Raw genomic sequence first — 20,925 nt, forward strand, 5'->3', positions numbered from 1 at the left:
CTATACATTTCTTTGGCTCTGTTGGCAAGGGACAATTACTGTGATGGCTGCAGCGTGGTGTTGACTGGTTTTAACACTTAAAAGGCATCATTTGGCATATCTGTTAGGACTGTAACAATCAAAATGAGAATAAGATATTTAGTGTTTTATCTCAAAGCAAATCCAAATATTTTCAGGTCAGCATCTCACCTTGTATCAAGGCATTGCAAAGAGGATAAGGGAGGAGCCAGGATCTGCTCTTACACATTCAGTTTGTTCTTGGAGAAGACAACAATTAATGAAAAAGCAGTTCTTAATCTAAGACAACCCCATACATGGTCTAATTGTTTGTTTGTAACCCTTTTCATCAACAGTTTTAGCTATAAAAGCTGCATGCCTACTTATGAAACTCCACACAATTTACACATCCCATAGAGACTGGGTTCCTGTTTAAATAACCAAATCTTTCTCTTTTTTCCACTAAACAGCACTAATGATCTATGCTGACTTTGCTATAAATGGAAACCATGATGTATAAGACAATTACAGCCTTATATTTGAAGAAGAAGAGTTTCTCAGAGCGAAAAAAAACCCAGCCAAACACAAGTAGCATTGTTTCAGGTTAGGCTGTGCACTTCTGACACAAACACTGTCCATTTGCTTGTAAATATTACCAGAAAAGCCTCCCTGTGATGCAAACACTATGATTATTAAGTACTTGAAGCCTTTTATTTACATATGTCTGCACCAGGCATCTTTTCAGTCTTTTTCATACCTCTACTTCCATTAAACTGTGGTCTCAGTTACTTCTCCTTAATTTTAGGCAATGAACTGAATGAAGACACTGTGAGGCCACTGTAACTGTCCTACAGTCATGCCTGTTTCCTTATGAAGCCATGGAGTGCTCCTGGATGCCAAGCAAAGCTGGATGACTCTGGTTTAGTGCTGAAGTTACAGAGGAAGAAGGGACAGGGGTTGGGTTTTTCCTCTCTTCTACACAAAACTTTTAAGACCCTTGATTAACTCTGCAGTTGAAAGCAGGCAGTATTTTCCTTCTTTATACAATTAAAGTAACAGATTTCATGTGACCATGGAGGAGCAATGTATGCATAACTGTTTCCCGTCATTACCTTTCTAAAACAGGGACTTCTGATGGATTCCTGATGGAATGGAACTTGGAATGGGGAGGAAAGGGAGAAATTTAAAGGCACAGGGGATTCTAAAGTCTTTTATGCTCACTGTAACTTGACCCTCTTCAAGTTAAGCAAAGAGCTGGTAAAGCTACAATCTAGCATTGAATGTGTGTACATACCAGCCTGCAAACTCGCAACCTTCATTCAGGCTATGAATCAGATTGCAAAAGCTGATGTTCACATAACTAAACATTCTCCAAGCCAAATGCCATCCCTGGCTGCTGCCTGCCTCAGCTTGCTGTGCTGGAGGGGATATTCATAGCACTGACCCCAGGAGGGGTTTGGAGGAGAAAATACTCCCCAGCAGCTGAGGAACAGCAATACAATTTCATAGCACGAAATGTAATGTTGGTGCCTTATTGCTTTGAAAGGAGAGAACAATGGGGAATTTCTGTAATAGTGGGTCCATTACCTTCATTCTCTGTGGCCTGCATTTCCTTCTACTTATAAAAATGAGAAGAGAGTAGAGTAGCAGTAGAGCATTACAATAGCTTGACTTCTGGAATGGGAAGATTTGTGTCTCCTTGCCCAGAATCTCACATTCTGAGTACAGTGTAAGCAGCGCCTACAGTGCCCTCTGTCCTCAAATGTGGTCCTGAGGCTTTGGTGCTCCCCTGTGTCTGTTGTTCCTGCATACTCCCAAATGTTGGGATGCTCCTTGTTCAGTTCCTTTGTCCCTGTGAGGGGGCAGGATGCAGAAGCTGAGGGCACAGCTGAATGCCTGAACTGCGATTTAAACTGAGGTCATTTGAGTTAGAGCTAGGCAAACAAACTGGCTGAGGCTGTTAATAGGTCTTTTAAATGTTTGTTTATTTACTGCATTCCAGTGGTGTGGCTTACACATTACCAAATCTACTTTTGTCAAAAGCAAGAAGAAAAAAAACCTTTCTCCTCTGCACCAAGAGTCTGGAAGCCAAGTTTCTGTCTGGAACGATCCTGAAGGGCTGATTTGCACACATCCAGAAATACAGGTTTAGAAAGAAGAGCAGAGTGTCCCAATGCCATACATACAAGTGAGGATTGTTACATTGCCTTAAAAAGCAGAAACACAACACACAAAGTCCTCTAGAAGATGTTTATAATAAGTTCTTAATCTGTTCAGTTTGAAGTAGTTTGTAAATGAAAAGGAGTTAGGGAGATCCATTACTTTACTTGCTATCAAGCTTTCCCGCCTAAAAACTACTTTGATAAGATTTTTGTTAGGGTTTGCATATCCTTACAAGTGTAACTTTTTCTCCCCAAAATGCATTCTTTGGGTAGCAATATCACACAATTTCATGAGATGGTGTATGTGAACATAAATTCAGAACTGAATTTTCCCATGCTGAGAAACTTCTAAAATGAAGTGGTTCATCACTTTTCAATGGGAATATTTGACAGAAAATGGGGAGAGCTGAATTATGGATATGAACATTACTGTATACTATAAGGCAGACAGTCTTCAATAGCTCACCACGGTTCAGTCAGAGGGATCAAATGATCCCAGGACACTGAGAGAATTGGCACATGGAGCTGTAAGTCTGGTAGAAACTGTTATAAATACACCCATCACACTGACTGTGGTAGCTTTTGACTAGAGAATAATAAACTTACTAGCTATATTTAATGAAAGAAAAACACAAACCAGGCATCTACAGATCTATTTGTCAGTATTCATGAATTCAGAACAATTTTGAAGAAAAACAGAAGTAAAGACATGGAAGAAGTGCAACAATACTTACCAAATATGGATAACGCAAGACTTATCTGGCAGCTTTTGTGATAACGTGTTCCTGGGTAAGGGTGGTGAACCAGAGACAAACTGTCCAGACTTGTCTAGAACACTTGCAGTAACCTTTGATTATGTTCTACATGAGAACTGAACTGAGATGGACAAGATGTATAAAATTGAAAGTGATCATCAGAACAAAAATACTTACTAGGGAGAAAGCGAGGTGTTGCTTTGAGCTAAAAAGGGCATTTTTTGACAGAGATTGGTCATGAGATGTTGCTGATTTAATAGTTTAATTGATGGTCTTCCCAGAAAACAGGTCCTTACAAAATTTGCTAAAAAAGCAGAACACTAAGAAGCATTCAAGCATAGAGGGGGGTCAGGAGCTGGATAATCTTGAGACTTGGGGTTGTAGAAATAGGGTGAGAGTTAACAGCACAAAGTGGAACTTAGAGCACCAGGGAACTGTGAATCAGCTTCAGAAGTAATGTCTTTTAAAGATTAAGCAGTGGACTGTCCGCAGTGTTCTGATGACAAAGTATGAACTGACTTTAAAAGCCCAAAGGTGTATTTTCTTTCTTGCCAAACTCTTCTCAAAAATGTAGTTTTGCTGAATAAGCTTGTGCTTCATGATACATTTGCCTGCTATTTGGCTTTCCTTCTTCAGCAGTGTATTTTTCTGATTCTCAGCTTCTGAGTGTTTTGAAGCTATTCTCATGACAATTACTGGGAAGGAAAATGGAAACCATAAAGAAACAAAAGGAAGAGCTTTTGCCTTTCAAGCTAGCAACAAAATAAGTAACATGCTCAGTGAATTTGCTTTTGGGAGGATTAGGCAAAAGGCAGAAGAGAAGGACCTTTTTTAAGAGGTCAGGCAGATGTTTGCTGGAAAAAGCAGCTCCTATGCAGGGTTTCAGGCAGCTCGATGGGGTCACGCATTTTCACTGATGCATGAAAAGAAAACCTCAACATGGATCCTTAACACAGTTATTAAATAAGGGTGCCAATGAGCACATTTGATGTGCAGATGGGCCTAACCAGCAGCTTGTGCAGAGCAAGACTGAGGGAGGGGGGAATGATCTTGCCACACTGTCCAGCTCTCATGGAACACAGTTCCTGGACCTCACTTGTGGGAAAACTAGTTTCTTGGGGTACCCACAGGCAGTCAGGAGGATTACACTAATCAGTGCAGGTGCAGGGGACAAGATCTGAGTAGCTTATTGAAGAACAAGGTCTGGGAGAATACAGGGAGTGTGTTTTCTTCTGGTGAGGATTTTTTCAGGGCAACCTAGCAAGCATTTCAGCAGCTAATTATATTGGTAGTTTATTTTTTGAAGTGTGTATAAGTGATCCAAAAAGAGGGAGGTTTGATTCTTCCACTTGACATGTGCCAAATATAATTGGAATGATCACACACTGGTCAATCTGTGAACAAATTGGATTTGCAATTTTGGCAGTCACCCGGCCTTTGAAAGGCCCTCTAGAAATCAGGATAGTTTGTTTCATGCTATGCTGGCAGTTTGTGCACAAAAAAAAAAAAATAAAAAAATAAGCACTTTCTTGCTAAACAAATAAGATCAAGGATGAAATCTTACTCTTTTGAAGTTGATGGCAGAATTCCCATTGGCCATGATTTCACCCCAAATCTTTCAACAGTGAACCTTGTAGTGCCTAGGAGATCTGCAGAAAAAACGCTGTGAAAAGTAATCTGGTAAAGTTATCTTTTCTCCTTGCAGACATTCTCAACTGTAAACACTGTGCATAGTGAAGCTGACATTGGCCTACCTGTAAAAACCCCATAATTTATAGAAATTAGGAAGCGAAGGAAGTCATTAGATTCTTTAAGTCAATAACATAACAGCAGGAGAAATGTCTAAAAGTACTTAAAACAAAGGCTGAGTACTTTTTCTGTCCTTTCTTTGATATTCTTTTCTTGTCCATCTGTTCCTTTAACTTTAGCAGCCTGCCATTCTGAAAGACTGGTTTAAGGTCAGTTGTTTCTAGTAATTTCTTTGCTTGTACTCCTTATGCACTCTTCTGGATTGTTTTTATCCTTTCTGTTTTCAAAGTCTGTGGGGCTTACTTTTTAAAAACCTAGAAGGAGAAATTGGAAATAAGTAACAATTTCTTGTTCTGAATTTTGTCTATTTCTCCTTAAAAAAAAAATAAAGTAAAAATTACAATTTCCCCAATATCTTAATTAGAGATGAAAAATTTACAAGACTAGAAAACTCTTATTTTTTTATTTTTAAAAACTATTTCATTTAGGCTTTCATTCAGCAAAAAAAAACTTAATTCTCTGTTAAATGTAAGCATTCATTAAAGTCTAGTGTAACTTAAGTACATTAAATGTATTTCTCAAAAGAAATGGAATATATCTATACATCTTGCACCTACACAGCATTTTAGATTGCTACTGCCACTATCCAGAACCTTCAGTCTAGGTTCTCCTACTATTTGCTTGGTTCTTTTGATCCCAGTGGGAACAAGATACATTTCTTTAGTTACTTTTCTTTGTCAGATTTTAGTTGTTAGAACTCAGGACAAAATCCGAACTTCAAGGGAGGTCATTTAAACCTTTCTCACAGATAGATATTTGTGTTTGTGACAAAGAGCAAAACCTCAACAATTACTTAACCATGCTAAAAAATGGCATTTACACATGGTATGCTCAAAACAAAGCAAATATACAAGTGTTTGTTCAAAGAAAATAAAAGGAATCCAAACAAAAAATGCTATTTTAAATGCAACGTATTTATATATTGACAATACAGACAGGAGGATGCAAGATTCCTTTCTAATTCAGACTTTCAATTTCAATGATTGCAAGTTTTTGTCAATGTAACAGTAGACAAAAAATGCTTTCAACTATTTAGTAACACAGCTGGCTAGCAAGAAGCTCTATCTGTCAAAAGCCAAGTTAGCTATTACTCTGCTGGCTACCACTGACAACAGCTTAGACCGATTGAGAGCAAGGCTCCCACTGAAATGAACTGAGGCATCAGAATTAGGCAATTTTGAATGGCAGCCAAACTATACTCAATATTTGCTTCCTTCGTAAGACTTTATCTCTTTTGTATATTATTTCATTGGCAAATTTTATTCCCTAATGTGAAGTACAGATATGCAGTTAATGGCTAGGTAAACATAAAAATTCAAAAGCAAATGAAAATCTATGGAGCTCGTACCAATGTTAGCATTTTAATATCACATAAATTTGCAGAAAGGACTATCAGATCATGTAAGCAAATAAATTGTGTTAATTCTCTGTAGTTACAGAACCATCTGAGATGTCAAGATAATCTTTGTGCTTCTCTTCCCAAGAAAATGTCTGGGCATCTAGGTGTGGCCCCTGCAATAATAGTAGTGATGTGACACACAAGTATCTAAGAAGAGAAGTAACAATAATTGCCTTTTCCCCCCCTCTTGTCTGTGTCCTAAATTTTGTACTGAGCTTTAAAGTGTAATTTTCTTTGAAAGGAACTGAACTGATAATACCAGAGAAGAGTGTGTGTGTGAGGAATTCCAGGACAGGGAATGCGAAGACATCAGTCTAAGACTTTCTACTTAGTTCTCATAGGTTTTGGAAATCACACACATTAAGGATAGATGCAGAAAGGCTGAAAGGAGAACTGCTTCTTTGGGATTACTATGGTCTATTGCTTACATATTTGCTCACTGCTGAACACTTTCTACTTACTGCTCATACCATTATTGTGGCACGCTCACCTTGGCCAGCACTCAGAGCCACTATTAATAATACACAGGAGGGAAAGTTTTGCTATCTAATATTACAAACATCCTTGCTTGCAACATCACTTTTCTTGACAGGGCTTCCAAGTTTTGAACATGTTTCTGGCTTAGTAGAACACTTGGCAGATTTCTGTGTAATCCCTGTGTGGGGGCCTTGCTAATGTTTGTGTTGTGCTAATTTTATGCTTTTGGCTTTATGGGAAGAGGATAAGGAGAAACAAAAGGATGTTTAACATCAGTGGTCACTCAACAGAACAACAGACATCTCTTCCATTTATCCTTAGTTTATGAGAGCACATGGACTGTTCTTCCTCCTAAAAGACAGCTCCCAAAATAAAATGAGGTTGACACACCAACCACAAAATATTTGTGGTTGATTGGTGATGCAAGTCTTCTGATACAATCCTTTTTCAGTCTCTCTGTTCTATAGCTTCTTCCCAAGCTTTCTCTTCCTATCTTTCCCAACCTCTCATTTTCTCACAAATTCCAGTGTTCTCTGGCAGTGCTGCTGCAGCTACTCTTTACTGAAGCAGACTGGTAAGACCATCTCAGCTGGAGGGATACTTATTTATCCTCTCTATTTATTTGGGATCACAGGATCTTCTTCCAGGAGTGACATGTCCCTTTCTCCTTTCCCTTTGTCCCTCAGCAAGTTGGGCATTGACTCCTCTTGCTCCATATGAATGATGGAATTGGCATCTGGGCAGTAGTGTCTTCTACGTCACATAAACGCTTATCAAGAAGCCTTGATCAGCTTCTCATGCCATCCCAATGAAATTAATTTGATTTAGAACATTTAAAATATTAGAAAGAAAACACAAGAGGTAAGAAGATAGTAAACATAGTTACTCGAGCTAATGTAGAGCCCACTGCTGTTCTTGCTGACATTGATGTTATATTTAATCTGTGATTTGCCTGGGGCTGTGACCACTGTAATTCTATGAATGCTGATATATTAGCCCACAGCTCTGTAAATGAATGCTTTTCACTTTACCCCAACCTCTTCAAGTCTGTTCAGTGAGGCAACTCATTTATTATAAGAATGTCCTTAGGCATTCAGTATGAAACTCTCTAAAGTTAATTCCTTATGACTTCAAGAACAATTGGATCAAACCTTGTTAGCCTATAGACTGTTTTAATCTAGTTTCTGAGGCTGTTTTTTTTCTTTTGTGTGTTTTTTTTTTTTAGGGGGGGTGTTTGTTTGGTTTTTTTTTTTGGTTGGTTAAGTTTATATTTTTTACATTCCGGCATTTACTAGAAGACTTGTAGGAGCACAGTGGAAAAGCAGCAAAAAAATACCCTTTTCTTTCTCTTTTCTTTTTTATTTCTGCATGAGAAACTCCTATCTGATATTCATCGTTCATGTGTTACTTCTACTTTCCTCAGAAGTTTCAAGTTAGATAGGATATGTAGCATCTGTATACTCTTACCAGCAGGCAGCACCCAAACTTGCCAAACTAGAATGTGCATTTGCTTGGCCTGGTCTCCCACTGGCTCTGGACCTAGAAAGCACAAACTAAGGCGATTTTTATGGCCTATTTGCTCTCAGGTTGCTTTAGGGTAAGCCAGGCAGATGCTCAGGCAACAGTGTCTTTCTAAATGATATGGACATGTATGCAACAGAACCTTGCACAGACTTGCACTCTGCTGTGAAGGAGAGCTGCTGCCCTCACCACTTTTACCCCACCATATTCCCACAGTATAGATGCTTATTTTAAACTTTTTTTCTTTCCCATATTCTTGCTTCTTTTTGATAACATACATATAATTATGAAAATATAAAGGGGTCAAAGGTTTGCTTTTGGAGTGATGACTGCCCAGGACAGCTGGGGTTTACCAAAGATGGCAAGTCTTCTCCAGGATACAGCTTTGATTACTTTGCAGACACATAGCAGCATTACAGCTAATTTGCTTTTGGTTTCTTTAACACCATAGAGACCAAAGGAAGCTCAGCATATTAGTGTGCTGTCCCCTAAAATAAGTGGCTAGTCCAAAACAACTCCACACAAACAGTAAGTTGAACCTTGCTGCCAAGTTACTAACATGGAGAATCTAACAGAAGTGGTTTAGAAATACACTTCCATGTTTTCAAACGTGCCTGTGTTTAGTTCCTTCCATGTATGAAGTGTTCTAAACACAAGATATTCTTCACATTGCACAGGGGGAACAATAAGCAGCAAGGCTGGCTCAACCAATAGATTGCACCCAGCAAGGGGCAGACTGGTGAGCTGGATGGGCACAAATGCCCAGCTTTTTTCTCTCAGCTTGATGCTTTGCCATTTTCCCAGCCTGGCAGCTTGGTCCTTGATCACTTCTGTTTGTAAAAAATGTGTGACCAAAACTTCAGTTTCTGGCTTAAGGAGATGGTGCTTCATCTCATGCCCGCTCTGAAGTGAAAGCTGCATATAACACCTCAGTTCAGGACTGTAAAAGACAAGGTTGTCAGACTTTGAGAACAAATTTACCATTTTTACCCAGAGATGACATAATTTTAATAATAGAGGTTACTTAAATTTCTATGCTGACTTTAGGAATTCACATTATTCTTACTTAAAGGAGGAATTTTTCTGTGCAAGTTCACCTGACCTCCTTGCTGAGTACACTAACCTGTCATCTATGGGGACAAAATATACTTCTTATAATAGAAAGCAGTATTATTTGGTTCCTTTCTGTTTTGGATTCACGGGGTGACATCAGTGAAGGAATTATACCCAGGCACTCAAAATCAGTCCTACATCATATCTGCACCCTGAGCTATATTTGGCTATATACAAGTAATTTGAAAGTCATGGGAAGTGAGCAGACCTTGAGAAAAAATATGGATACTCCAAATGCTGATATCGCTGCTGTAAACTTTTTCATTGCTCTGGTATTTGGAGTACTCTCCACTGTTTAATTTGGGCTATTAACATTCCAAAAGAAAGTAGCAAGAACTCCACCATAAGTTTATCTTTCTTTGACTAATCTTAACATGCACCCAAGTCTCTGTCTAGCTTTCTGAGAACCACACAGTACGGTTATATTTCAGAACCACATTATCTATGCTGTCTATTTTAGCCATTTTACTGACACTGCCTAAGTGGCTCCCTGGAAGCACTTACCTCTCTCCAGTGACTATGTAGGGATTTTGCTCTTTTCATTTTTCTCTTCTGAATCAGAGTAAAAATAGATCTTTCAGTAGATTAAATCAAATGATGCCAGTATGTCCACCAGTGTCAAGTTAGGGTTTTGATCCTTTAAACCTTATACATGCAAGCAAATCAGTGGTTCTGTTTGTGGAGTGGAAGACAAACTAAGCTATGTTATTAAAGGTCACAGGACCAGGGGCTTCAGAATATCTCTAGCTTTTGCTCCACTCAGCCTTAAAATTCCCATGATCAGCCCCCTCCCTCCATGGCTGTGTTTTAGCCAATTTCTAATAATCCCAGCACAATATAACCCTGAACTTCAAAGCAGGCTTTTATTTTTTTACAGATGTAGTAAAAGAATGGTTATGAAAATAAATATCAGCTAATAATATAATAATGATGGAAAGGGCAAGATGCAATATAATCCAATCAACAAGGTTCAGTCCAAATACTTCTTCACCAAATACTACTTCTAGATACATACACATGCGGAGACACACATAAAAACTTATTTTACCCAGTTCCTCCACTTTATTATGTACTGATGCCGTAAAGCTTTTTGGCATTCATTTAATAACTGAAATAAATACTTATAGAAAGGATACCCAATATCAGGACTCAGAAGAATATTCTTTCTCTGCAACAACATTTTCAGCTGGCTTCAGTGTGTCTTCCTCTAACATTTAAATCTGACACGTCAGTGCACAGGGATAGTTTGCATTTTCCTTACACAGACAATTACTAGACTGTTGTACTCTTAGTGTAAGAAAAGTAATGTCACCACAAAGTGCACATTTACAGCTTTCTGTATCTCTGATGCACACATTGTACTACAGGGATTTCAATCCCTTTTTATTTCAGTAAAGTTTCTTTTCTTGAACAGCCATGAAATGCATATACACAAAGCTAAGAGAAATATGTATGAAAATTACAGAAATACTGTAGGATGACAAAACTACTGGGAACTGTAGAGGAAAAGTCTCAAGGGGCTGGAACACGTAAAACATATTTGAAGAAAAATTAAATTTGCCTGATTTTTATTGAAATTATCCTTCAACTTTTTTTTTTTTTTTTTTGGGAGGGGGGTGTGGGAAGTAAATCTAACCACTTCCTTTGTGAAAGAGTTAAAAAATCAGACAATTCTTGCGAAAGGGTGTATTTTGTGGAAAATTCCATTCTGCTGAAAAACTCACTTTCGGCAAAACCAAAAAACACAGCTGTGATTCAAAGAATCAGATAAGACCACATACCAAGAAGAACACATTCCCCTTTCAGCACCCAGAAATTGGGACATTTGCTTCCACAGTTCTCAATCCTTATGCAAGGATTGTCCCTTGTGTCATCATTTCAGTTAACTGGGTCTGCACATGGTATGCAGATAGCTGTATGCGTGGGGTGGTGCTTAGGTAAAAGGGGCAAAAGATCTGTGGATGGTTGGCCTAAGTGCTTACAGCGTGCTCAGCTTATAATTGTACAGCCGTTATTCTGATGAAGCTAAAATTCATGAGCTGGGAAAAATAGATTTGAATAAATACTAATTAACACATTCACCTTTGTCCTGGGTTTAGCAGCAGCAGTCATTTTTTCTCTTTCTTGGTAGCTGGTGCAGTGCTGTGTTTTGACTTTCGGGCTGGGAACAAAGCTGATAAAAATGATGTTTTGGTTTGGCCAAGGACTTTGTGAGCCTCATGCTCTGCCAGGGAGGAGGGGAGCTGGGAGGAAGCAGAGACAGGACACCTGACCCAAACTGACCAAAGAGGTATTCCATACCACAGCACGTCATGCCCAGGATGTAACTGGGAGTTACCCGGAAGGGCAGGTGGACTGCAGGGCTGGAGGAGGTATCGGTCGGTGCTTGATCGGACTGCGGGGCAAGTTATCGGTTGGCTGGTGATGGGGTGTTGTATTCTCTTCCCTTGTTATTTCATTTATCATTACTATTATTGGTGTTAGCATTAGTGATTTGTGTTATACCTTAGTTACTAAAACTGTTCTTATCTCAACCCGTGGGAGTTGCATTCTTTCTGATTCTCCTCTCCGTCCCTCCAGGAGTAAGGGGAGGGCAAGAAAGGGGGGGAGTGGGTAAAAAGCTGTCTGGCATTGGTTAAACCACAACAACCTTTCCCACATAAATAGCAGAAATTCATACTAACACACACTGACTTGTTTCACAAAGCACAGATACTATTGACATCCCTGTGTGTGCAGTACTTCACTTAAGGTTACCTTGTTTCAGTACTAAGTCCTGTAATAGATTCTTCACAATCTTTTTACTTACATTTGGCCATTGTTTGAGTGGAACTTGGGTAAGTTTCATATACTTTCAGTAAAGGCTCATTGTTTTGTACCTCCTGAAGCACATATGGGACAAAGACATTTCTAACTTTCTTGCACTCAGAATATCTGCTAACCTCATCTGTTGAACTACGGATCTGTTTAAAATATATTGTCATTTAGATTAAAGTTAATTCTGACACAAAACAAAACCATGCAGTATTACTCAAATTCCTTCTAGCAGTAGAAAGTAGTGGAATGCCCATGATATTATTTTACACAGGTATGCAAATTGAAAGGTTTTGTAGTGAGAAAAAGGTAACTATAGACAACTTCAGAATTAAGTACAAGCACTGGATTTAAAAAGGAAGATGCTGTTTCAGGATGCCAGCTATGACGAGGTTTTATGTTGTCCAAGAAAAGAATGCAAGGGTTGAAAGGACCATACAAAATCCCCTTGTGAAAGAAAGGTGAATATGTGTCCACTCCCTGAGAGGAAATGAGGAGCCCACTGAATGAGGGAGAAAGGAAAAACTGCAGGCAGGCAATCTGACAAGCATGAAGGCAACACTACACAGACTGTACAGAACATACAAGCAAAGGATAAAGATTTAAGTAAGAGAGAGGAATAAAGATTGAATTTTAAACCATTTCCTGCATGCATCTCTGCATAAGAGACTGTTTGAAGAAAGCCAATTCCACATCACTGGCCACAGGTTCTTAGATGAAGACACATTTTTTGCAGTGTCAAACGCACCAGTTTATCTTGCCACTTGGGAGCAAAGAAGTGTAACCATGGGATTCAGTTTAAGTTTAAAGTAACAGTGATGATATTCCTGTTACAAAAGGATTAGAGTGTAGACTTCTGTGCAGCCCCGACGATCTTCAAAGGCCTTCCACAATTTTCATTCATCACATTAAAATGTACATTGTTTCCCTAGACTTTCAGGTCACACTGCAGAGGAATGTTTCCATTTTCCTTCCTTATTCAAAAAATTACTAAGGGATGTAATACCTATTCAGGACCCAAGGCACCAGGAGGGATTAACCACATTGTTAGTGCTTTCAATTGACTGCTTACTTTTTACTGAACCATGTAAACAAGTAAAAATACAGATTACAAAGGATAATTCTGTCATGCAAGTTAGAATCTATATTCAGTTCCTCAGACACCAAGAAAATATCTGCATAGGAAGAAGACATCTTTGTGGTTCAGTAGAATGCGGAGTCCTCTAGTTTTTCAGAAATGAACAAGACAATTACAGAAATGTAGATCCCTGATGATGCAATTCCAGGAGAAAGTACAAAAAAGGTCTTGAGGAAAACCTGAAAATCTTGTTTTCTTCCAGGAAATCAGTTGGAAAAATCTTTACCTATTTTTGAAATAAACACTTATGTGTTCCACTGCTCCAAATCTACTGAAGCCAATGGCAATGTTCCTGAAGATTTCAGTGGCTATAAAATGAAGAGGTTACTGCTGATACAGAAGACAGTGACACATAATTAGTTTTGTTCTTAGGAGATGTCAGATCGGACTTGTTAAGGTGCTTTAACTGCTCAGTTGCCATTGAACTAAGTAGAGACAGGGAGCGGAATAATACTCTTCTGTAATAGCTGAATCAGAGAATTTAAGCATTAATGCCATTGTATGAATCCTTATGAACAACTAATACTTCAGATCACTTAAACCGATCACATTCATATTTTTAATTCAAGCAATAGTCTCAAACATACAATGATTTTTTCATCCAAAGTTATATTTTTGCTGCCTATTGCTATCTATTTTCTTGGTTTAGCTTTTGCAACCTGCAGAAAACTTCGAAGAATCAACAGAGTACATCTATGGAAATGATGCATTTATTTAGATCTGTCAGAATTTTAAGGCTTATTACTCTGGTAATTCCATTAACCTTTACTTACCTCCTAGTCTACATTGTTCAGACACCTATTCTGGTTTCCATGACAGCTTATAAAACACTTTCATTAAAATCCAGAAGGGTACTCTCCATCTATCATGGAGGTGCGCAACTTTCTTTAAAACCAACAGCTTAGGCTTTGCTAAGGAAGAATGTCTTTTTATCTCTGTGACACAAATCCCAGCTGACAGCCCTGTTTACACTACAGAAAATAATGACTGCTGACAGTCTCAAGGACCACCCAGTGGGTTATTTACATTTGAAACATTTGAAATCAACTCTGTTTAGATAATGTTTCAATTTTGCATCTGGCTTGCCTGCACATGTTGCTTGTACACTGTATGAAAGCTAGTACATCTCATTGGAGCTGTAATCAATAATGTCCAAGTCGCATACTGTCAACCAGGATCTATTAATGTGAAACTGCTGAGTTTCATGTTAAATATTTTGTTCATTTGGATTTTGGAGCCCAGTTGTTAACAGAGAACTCTTCATGTTTAAGAAAACTGGCATTTTTAAAATGCAAGTGAATAACATTTAGGCTTTTTATTCTGACACTACCCCCAGGAGAATAATTTTTTAACATAGTAGCATGTAAAAGAAAGATACTCCAGGCTACCTGAGTTCCTTAGTATGTACACGGTTGTTAGGTATGATCAACAATTAATACTGGTAAATTAAGAGCCCTAGATGAAGATGAAATCCATTTAGCAATGTATGATTTGAACAGATTTAAGAAATAACTTTTCATGAGATCTGTATTTTCTTCAGTGCAGGGAGTTCTCTTTTCAGATCATTATTTTCCATTTTTTGTTTTGCCAAGTCTATTTCTAAACTGATCAAAAGAAGAATAATTTAAAGGCTATTCTATTGATCTAGAACAATTCTCTGAATATGAAGTTAGATTGACATGTATTTTTATCCAGCATTTGTCTTAGTACCAAAAAAGGGAATGATGAAATAAGCAGACAGCTTGGGTGTGTCAAAACTAGCAACTAAGATTAATACCCCATATTCCTACTACCTAAGTAGATATAAACTTAAATTGCTGTTAACTATATCTTTCCCTTTCTTAGATTTTTCTATTCTTCATTCACAGTGGCAGTGATCCACAGTTTCAGTTCATGGAAACTTTCTGTTAACAGGATTTGAAATTGTGTTTCCTTGATTAATTCAGTAGGTCATAGAGAAAAAAATCATCCTTATTTATGAAATGAAAGAATAAAGTATTTATATACAGAGATCACCCTGAAGGACTGCCAACAAAATGACATTAGAAAGACAGTTTCAAGGAACAAGTTAATCTTCTCTAGTACATATTCTAGAAGACATTTCATGCAACCTACCTCTCTTGACTGACTGCTTTGGAAAAACAGATACCTAACTTGACAGTACTCCTAAACCTACCTGAACATGTTCTCAAAAGCAGATGGCACAAATATAGATATATTTTCAAAGATGCTCTTTGGATGATGTGTTAGTTGGTGCTGAATAACCTTACCCTGCATTTTGTTTTTTAACATTTATCAGTAGTGTGGCAATGAGTGCTACTCCACAGAGGGGGACCTCTATGTATCAGAAGAAAAAGCCTTGCCGCAAAAGGAAAATTCTTGACAACATGAAACACTGACTTAAGCTGAGGTAATGTTCGAAACCTTGAAAAGGCAAAACAAGGAAATAGCTATGGGCTTTTACTTTTAATATAGCATTTATTTATTTTTTAATATGCTATCCAAAGAGCAGTTGTGATTTAGAATCCTCACAAAGAAAGTCTGTTTCCTTTGGTTGCCATGTTCATGACCAGACTCCAAGGGATCTATAGGAAAAGATGATGGCAGCCTGCACAGGAATCTGCAAAGGCCACCAGGGCTGCTTCAGAGCTTCAGTTCTAACTGGCTTTAAACATGTGAGATGTATGGGGTGGCCTTGTCAATGAGAGAAGTAACTGACCAGAAGAACACATAGATGGCAATACAGGAAGAAACCCCATACTTAGCATGGACTGACTCAAAGTCACAGAATCACAGAATCCCAAGGGTTGGAAGGGACCTCAAGAGATCATCTAGTCCAACCCCCCTGCAAGAGCAGGGTAACCTAGAATACATCACACAGGAACTTGTCAAGGCAGGCCTTGAATATCTCCAATGTAGGAGACTCCACAACCCCCCTGGGCAACCTGTTCCAGTGCTCTGTCACTCTCACAGTAAAGAAGTTCTTCCTGATGTTCACATGGAACCTCCTATGCTCCAGTTTACACCCATTGCCCCTTGTCCTATCACTGGACATCACTGAAAAAAACCTAGCTCCATCATCCTGACACTCACCCTTTACATATTTGTAAACACTGATGAGGTCACCCCTCAGTCTCCTCCAAGCTGAAGAGACCCAGCTCCCTCAGCCTCTCCTCATAAGGGAGATGTTCCACTCCCTTAATCATCTTTGTGGCTCTGCACTGGACTCTTTCAAGCAATTCCCATTGTTTCTGCTATAAAAGTGAGCTACTGAAAAGTTACATTAAGAGTATTTATTGCTTCAGAGTGCGATGGCCATGCAGAAAATATTTATGGTATTGTTTTCAGAGGCGTTTATCAATATCTGTTTTATACACAGTTTAAGCAGCAGCCTAGGCTGTAGTCAGAAGAGTAACATAGGTTTCAAGCTAATGTAACACCATGTAGTGTTTAAAGTCTACCTCAAAGCTACCAAAAGAATCCTATTGATGTAAAATCAGATGGAACAGGCCCAAGTATTTTCAGCACTGCCGGAAGGAAACAAGGGGTTAGTCTGAAAAGCATGAAATCAGATATGCAGAAGAAGTGATCCAAAGCACATCAAATACAATCTTTGGCTGCAAAATCTTAAAGCAGCTTGTCCTGGTTCACATTTGTAAGAATCTGATGGCTGACAAGAAACCAATTAGTGTAAGTGACTGATGTTTTGAATTTCTGGCTTAACTGTGGCTTTAATTTTGACATCAAATATGACAGAAGGAAATTTGGAACATTAAAATACAAGACACACTGAATACCAGGCTGAAAGCAAGTAACAGCCTGAGACAGGTTTTAAAAGGTAATAGGCAGAACTAGTTTCCATTAAAAATGACCACCACAGAATGTATAATTCAAATCAAAACCAATATTTTAACAGATCACCTTTGCCTAAGAAAAGTTCATTCTGCCCCGAATGTCTGCAGGTGATAAAACCTTACAGAATGGCACCTATTTAAGTGACTTAATACTTTAGTAATCAAAAATGTCTCCCAAGCAGCTGGAACCGTCATATGTGACAATACTTTTGCATCCAGGTGCTTTATTTCAACAGCATTATCTCAATTTATTATGAGGCGTAACTCACATTTAATTGCATGAAAATTAGAGTCTAAAATGATTTAAAACCCTTGGAGACAAGGATTTGACTAGTACTTTGTCGTGGTTTAACCCACATCCAGACAGCTTGTTACCCACTCCCCCCCCTTCTTGCCCTCCCCCTACTCCTGGGGGAACGGAGAGGAGAATCAAAAGAATGCAACTCCCACGGTTGAGTAAGAACAGTTTAGTACTAGGTAAAACAATCACTATGCTCACAATATAGTAATGATAAAGAAATAACAAGGGAAGAGAATACACACCCATCACCAGGACCGATAACTGCCCCCAGGTTTGGTGTGTTGGGTGGTGGGTGTTTTGTCAGTTTGGGTCAGGTGTCCTGTCTCTGCTTCCTCCCAGCTTCCCTCCTCCCTGGCAGAGCATGAGGCCCACAAAGTCCTTGGCCAAACCAAAACATCATTGTTTTCAGCTCTGTTCCCAGCTGAAAGTCAAAACACAGCACTGCACCAGCTACCAAGAAAGACAAAAATGACTGCCACTGCTGAACCCAGGACATTTGCATTTGGAAAATAAAATTAAAATGGCTAAAAGCATAAAAGGCTCTGCAAATATTGTGAAAACAGGATGTTCAGAAACTCAGAATTCTAATGATGCTTGTTGTGAGACTATATATCTCCTTTGACAGAACAACTTTCATTTACAGGAATTACGTGAGAATTTAGGCTGCCAGAGCTAGTTAAGTAGCCGCTTCTCCCCCTTGCCCCACCTATTTGATACAGTAGCTAGTGTTACTCAGATATATCCAGGGAGGCCACAGAAAGGTCAGGTTTAATTGCCCTGGATACTGTCAAACAGTCCTGAAGCATTCAGCAAGTCAGATACCTAAAGGCCATGCATAGAACAGGAGTAGTACAAGACTGGAGGAGGATACACAGGTGGAAAAGAAGAGAGGAGGGAAAATTTGCTTCAAAACTTCTTAACCAATAAAATTTAACCATCATTATTGTTTTTATGAATTGAATTAATTGTATTGCAGTAGTTTATGGATACACTTCATATATTTAAAAAGACCTTCAGGCTCATATTACCACAACAGACAACATCCTCAGATTCAAGAAGCAAGCAGCTCCTGGTCCTTTAGCTAGGCAGATCTTCCATGTGGTAGACAGCTATACTCTGCTACTCTATGCACTGCCTGGCTTGCCTTCTCTGCTTCTCATACAGATCCTTGTATGAAACAAATTCTCCAGCCAGAAGACAAAGTATGCATAAGTGTGCTAGGAGTATTTGCCTTTTCCGTAACATTAAACGGAATGTGAACTTTGCCAGGTAAAAGGTTCAGGAACCACTGAAGAGAACTCCAAAGCTGATACTACCTACAAGCTTTATAAAGGCAAATGCAAAAACTCATCTTAATGATGTAGATGGCAGAATTCCTCTGCAGTCTATAGTTACCAGCATTTTTATTTCTACTGCTAAAAAACAGATGTAGGTAAAGAATTACAGGATGGATCAAAGATATAGAAGAACACATGGATATCAACCTAGTGTTAGAGTTAGCATGCATTAGTTCATACACTCCTGACATTTCAGGAACTATCTGCATTTAATTTTAGATGAAATTAGCTAAAACCTTTTCCAAAGAATGAAGCTTGCTATTTCTTTTTATTTATTTTTCTTACATTAGTTATGGCATGGGAAAAGCCCAAAAGATTTTTTTCTGCAGTATTTCTAATTCAATTAAGAGCAAGAACCAATCGAAAACTCACAAATATTTTCCCATGAATGTTCAGACTGAAGATTTGGATAAATTTAGACTCTCAATACAACCTAATTTGATTTCAAAATGTTCTGGTTAAGTTTCTTAGAAACAGATGCCTATAGGTAAGATGCTGTGTCTAAATTTAGGTAATACGGACAAAAGGTCTACATTTCAAAAGTTCTGTGGATCTACATATCCACAATAAACCAACATAAACACCTGCAGTTCAGCTCACTCTAGATCAGACAATTCTTTAAAAGATTTACCGTAAAAGCTAGTAAACAACTATTTTTGTCTTCCTTATGATCCTATTGGCATAAGTTATATATAGAATTCATAGAAATGTATGTGATACTCATTTAAGACTGTAAAGGTTGACACAATTGGTAAAAATCTGGTTTAGAAATTTGTGCAAGCATGATTAGAGCTGCTGTAGAAATTTGTTGAGGTTTTAAAGAAGAAGATAATTTTTCAAGGAGATACCAGTACTCAAACTTGAGGAATTTCCTTCTGCCATCCTACTCCCAATTTACTAAGGTAAACAGAATAGAACATCACTGAGAAAGACCTTTAGTCAGGCTGAGCTGGTCCTTATCCAAACATGGGTCCAAAATAGCACCCAGTGCATGTGTGCATGCATGTACATATATAATGAAACAGAACAGCTAATCAAGAAAGACTGTGCTGAGATGTTTTTGTGAAAGGGTTGATAAAAAGGAATGTTTGGCCTGTTACGAGAAGGAAGAAAGGGATTACATGTTTACTTGTTGCTGAAGAACTGGAGCTATTAGCCACAATGGAAATTTACACCTACAACTAAGAGAAATACTTTTTCAGCAGCAATGGTCTGCAAGGAAAAAAAGAATGGAAGAATCTGTTAGTACAAAAGATTTTCTGTTATACTATTTCCCAAAGATATTTTTAAAATTATGATTTAAAATTAAATTACTAGTAAATTAACAGATTTTTGCAAAACAGGTGTTACAAAAAGCAGAATCTGAGCACACTGTAATTATGGTTATGGTGATATACTTACCAAAATGAACATAAATGGACAAAATCATGAAGCTGTCAAATAGATGTTAGGAATAAACTGAATAAAGTTAACTTTTTAAAATTTCAGAAAGCATAGATACCATTTTAAATAGTTAATTAAAGTGTGTGCATTAATTAAAATGGATATAGAACAAAGACCTGTTGATAACAGTTGCACACTGTTTCTGCCCTAACAACTAGCTGACAAAATGCCTGTAAGAAAGAAAAAACCATCTTTTTCAGTTTTCCCCCTGCATTTTGTATCTTTGGCTGGTATCAGGGTAAAATGAGTGCTTTGGGTTTTAAGCTAATCCTAACGGTTTAAAGATAAACTTCAAAATGTACCATCCTGCCCTATTACCAAAAGCTGAACGCTTTTCTTATTTACATAATTTGTTGACAGATGGTTCCTTAAATACTCTGAATATTCAAAATTTTGGAAGCATTGAACTGTCAGGTACTATTGTTTCACCAATACAAAGTTGGTATATTTAGTGATTATGATCGTTTGGCTTTGGTTTTGTGTGTTTTGCTTTTTTTTCTTCTGATTTCTGTCAATGGGTTCTTCTTGCAAAACTGACAGAACCCGTAGTCAGCTAATGTAAATGTTGCTACATCCCAATATAAACCAGATATAATGTCATTTGAAGTTTTATTCCCTGGAAAGGACAGACTTGAAGAAACTAAGTTGTCATATGACTTGAAACAACATGAAATACAGAAGTAGGAGAGCGAGTCTGGATCCAAAAGCTGGAAAGTATATGCATTAGGATCTTCCTGTGAGTTGAACTCTTGCTGGGTAGACTTGCTAGATATAATTACCATCAATATATATTCTCTGGTAGTAA

Source organism: Neopsephotus bourkii, unplaced genomic scaffold, assembly GCF_033783945.1.
Source record: "Neopsephotus bourkii isolate Nb327-2 ecotype Australia unplaced genomic scaffold, CSIRO-AGI_Nbou_v1 NB_908, whole genome shotgun sequence".
Lineage (NCBI taxonomy): Eukaryota > Metazoa > Chordata > Aves > Psittaciformes > Psittacidae > Neopsephotus > Neopsephotus bourkii.